Here is a 4,194-nt window from a genome sequence, read left to right as displayed (position 1 = left end):
TAGTCAAATGGGGGGGGAGGGCGGTTGATTTGCTGTCTGTGTTTTTGACTTGAATAAAGGGGCACGAACACAATCTGAGCTGAAATATTACAGTCTGACCTCTGGATTTAGTACTGCAAGTCTCTGAGGGCAAGAGAATTCTTCAGCTGGTTAATTAAAATGCTTATGAGGAAGCCTCTCATTTTTTGACCTAAATTAAGAAAGCTCCAAAACTCCCCCACAAACAATAACAAAAAGAGACAGAGTTTAATCTGCTAGGTCTAATAGGATGATATGACCCCACAGTTTAGTTTAATTGTAGATAAATAATGAGATCGGCCTGCCCATTTGCAAAATGTATCTATCCCTGTAATTTACATAATACTCATCCCCTTCCAACATATGGTGCTTTACTCTCCCCTGCTTATTCAGGGTCCAATCCTGCTTCCACTAATGTCTGCACTGTATATACTCTATCTGTATGTCACCAAATAACCAGAGCGACATCTGTACTCTTACAGGTCTTCCACCTGTAAGACCTTTCCTCATACCTGCTTGGATCTGAATTCTCTATTGTCTTCATCCCTGTCATCTTATCAGTCACCTGAAAGACATTCAGGTCAGATACAGGGCTAAACTTCAGCTCCAGCAAAGAGCTTAAACACCTAGCTGATTAAAATCAACACAAATTAGTTGTGGTGTTCACCTCATGCAGCTTCAGATGACTGCATTGTAGCCACACACACACACTCAAATTAAGGACCTTGAGCTTACTTAAAAGAATAAAAAATTATCACACTAAAGTTTCTGAATTAAGTGCAAGTCACTCATTAGTGCAGTTTCTGGAATGTCAATTGTCCTTACTCAATGATTATCTGGAATATAGACATTATAATAATCTAAAGCTTAGGGGACATGACTATTTGCACAATAGCCCAGGGACTCAGGCCAGCACCTGCATTGAGATAGCTTTTCCTGCATGAATATTTCTTTAGCCTAGAGGAGGATTCTGGGATGATCACAACATGACCATTTTCCTTGGTCAGGATATGGAGGTAAGAAGCTTAGGATGCTACTTTTACATTGTTTCATACTCTGGTATTTCCACATAATGCCAGGTTGGACACATCAGTCCTTGGGACATCCTCAACTCTGCAGTTCTTCAGACATAGGATTGCTTTGGGCAAACATATCTTAAACCAGACAAAGAGTTGCTTGAGGGAGAAGTCATCCAAGGAAGCTGACCGCACAAGACATGAGTATAGAAATGTATTCACAGTTTCATCCTAACCTTCTTCATCTGATATCAAGTGATTCAAGTGACAGGGTTTACAGGCCCCCTGGGGGGGACTCCTACAGTCTCAAAGCTCTCCATGACATTCCACTTGCATTTTCCATATGAGAGCTTCAACCTTTAATCTTCTCTAAAACCCCTTGTGACCTGAACAATTTCTCCCCCTTGCTTATGGTCCTGATTTCCATTTTCACACTGACTTTTTGGTAAAAGAAAGAGAGTAACAGCTAGAAAGCTTTCCTTTCATGGTTGCTGCTGTTGTTTTATAAGGGTGGCTAGAAAAGAGAGCTGGGGTTTTGAGGGGGTTGTTTACTTTTAAAGGTTTCTCATTTTTTTCTTTTTTTTTTTTTTCTCATGTGTTTACCATGTGTTTTGATCACAGTCAAAAAGAGAGCATGCAAAGAGAGTGATGCCTGCTCTGCAATTCCATGCAGGTACACACTAGATCTTGAGTCAAAAAAAGCTGTGATTCAAAGCAGCCAAACATCGGGTTCCTCATGATTTTTGACCAAGCTCTACATCCTCTTCCCACTCTGTGCTCTGACCTGACTTTGCTGAGTGATTGTAAAATATTCTTTCTCTGTTCCTTTACATCTCCCCTTAGCCTGGACACTGGGTCTCACCTAAGGGCCTACTTCTGTTTTCTTGCTCTGCTCACATTTTGCCCCTGTGTAGTTTGACTTGTCTTTGGGATGAGAAACACTATGACTTCTAGCTCAGGAACCCTCAAATGAGCCAATGTCTCTGCATCTCAGGGAGATTAACCCAAAAGACCTGGTATAAATAAGGGCTTAATTCAAAATAAGATGGTCAGTGAATTAATTCAGATGGGCTTTTATCCAGCCAGGAGAGTTTGGCTCTTCCAAGAAGGTCTCCTGTGACACGTCCTCCCTGCTTGTGTCCTTATGCAAACCTGCTCTCTTTCAGGGAAAGCTTTACCCCACTTCCAGGACATGTTCTTGCTTCTGCTGAAATCCATAATTTACAGTGTCTATCCAAAGATACCAGCACAGAATGATTTTTTTTTTTTTTTTTTTTTTTGAGCAGCTAACAATAAAAACTCACCTCCTGACTTCCTGAAGCCTAGCAGAATGGAGAGGGTAGAATGCCTTTCATTCCAGGTCTTCAGAGATGGAGCTTCTGAAAGGACTCTGGAGTTTGATCAAAAATGAACTTGGTGTCAAAGCCACAAGGTGGGTTTAGATTAAAAGCTTTAAAAGGAAACCCAAACAGGTTTGGTTTTCAATAAGCTCAAAAAAAAAAATTGTGTCTCAAAGTAGCAAATGATTCATTATTCCAACAGCTATTAGATACGTATTATATTGTCATGGGCATTTCAAGGAGAGGATGTCCCCTCATGGGACAGTTTGCATTGTCTCTGTGACCCTTTCTGGAGCCATCATATCAAGCAGTACATGTTGGCCACCTGAATGATCTGAAACTTGTTTAAGAATTAAAAGAGTACCAGCCAGCAGCCACGTGCCAGGAATCTGTAGTAGTTGTCCGTTTCTCTGCATTTCAAAACTCTGATAGTGGTGTTCTTTGCCATCACATTACTTGTCTTTGTCACATGGCTGATGTTGAGCTTACAGGACAGAAATTCACTGAATCCTTCATCATCTTTGATTAAATATAGGTGCTGCTATTTACAGCCTTGCAGACCCTGGGCCGTGTCAGCTGTAAATGCTTTCCAATGCTTCCAGTAGCAGAAAAGAGACACTTTGTCTGTCCCTCAATAATAGGATAAGCCAATTTAACACTTTCTTTCTCTACAGGAAGCACATTCCTGACTGTAGGGTGACCTTTCCTCTGCTTGTGACTACTGAAGCTAGAAAATTTTTTAGGGCTCTCAGCAATACCAGCCTTGTCTATCCCTAATCTTCCCCTCTATGAAGTCTTGCTTTTCCTCGCCTCCTTTCGTCTCCCACACACATTGACAGGACTAATGCTCTTGCTACTTTTGCTTTATTCCCTCCACTGATCTCTTTTTGCTGCTCTGAACTTAGAGGTGTCCCATACAACACTGCCAGGATTTCCCAAGCACACTCTTTGTAGGGGTGCCTGGCAGGGTAAACACCTCCTGAGGAATGACTACCATGAAAATCTTGCTGATGTAAGGACCTACTCAGAAGGGCCTTTTTCCTTTGTTTTCCTGGAGCAGAAGTAAATAGGTGTCTGGTGTTCAGAGTCTATCATATGAATCCCAAGATTATCTTTCTTATAGTTACAAAAAAGCAGGTCCCCACCAAGGGGTCTTAAAGCTGAGCCTGCGTCACAGGTGTTGGCAATCTTTTATTGATTGCATTTTACAGCACTCCACAGTGCAATCTGGCTGCTCTCAGACACTTGGAATTTCAACAAATTTTAACTTTTAAATTTTGACATTTCTCTGTGTTATCTGTCTGCCTCAGGCCGAGGTCTTAAATCTAAGCAATTCAGTCCCTGAGGCTGGGGAAATCGCACTTTTTAACTCAGGGTGACAAAATTTTCGTGCCCTTTTGAAAACAGCACTTGGAGCAGGAGCTTAAAATCTGGAACAGAGGTGGCCTTTTCTGTTAATTTTGCTCTTTGCCATCATTGTCACCAACTACTGTCATCTGGCCAAAGTATTAGTCTTTGAAAACTTATTGGTTTGCACAGGTTTATTCTGTATCCTTTAGATGGTAGCAATTACATTCCTTATGGAGTCGATGCTCCCTAGAAGCATTTACTCTGAGGACTCAGCACAATCTCCCCCCACAAGTGTAGTTCTTGGCTTGCTGTGAACAACACGTGGCCCAGACTCTCATGAAAGCCATCAGGGCCCTTTTGCCTTGCTTCCTGAATGCCCCACTGCCTCAATCACAGGATCAGGCTGGTGGAGCAATCTCCTCAAGCCTATTAGTGAAACACATGAAATAAATAATTTCCTATGGCCACTT

The sequence above is a fragment of the Vidua macroura genome, chromosome 5 (assembly GCF_024509145.1).
Source record: "Vidua macroura isolate BioBank_ID:100142 chromosome 5, ASM2450914v1, whole genome shotgun sequence".
Classification (NCBI taxonomy): Eukaryota; Metazoa; Chordata; class Aves; order Passeriformes; family Viduidae; genus Vidua; species Vidua macroura.
The sequence above is the reverse complement of the archived record's forward strand: the minus strand, read 5'-3'. Positions refer to the sequence as shown.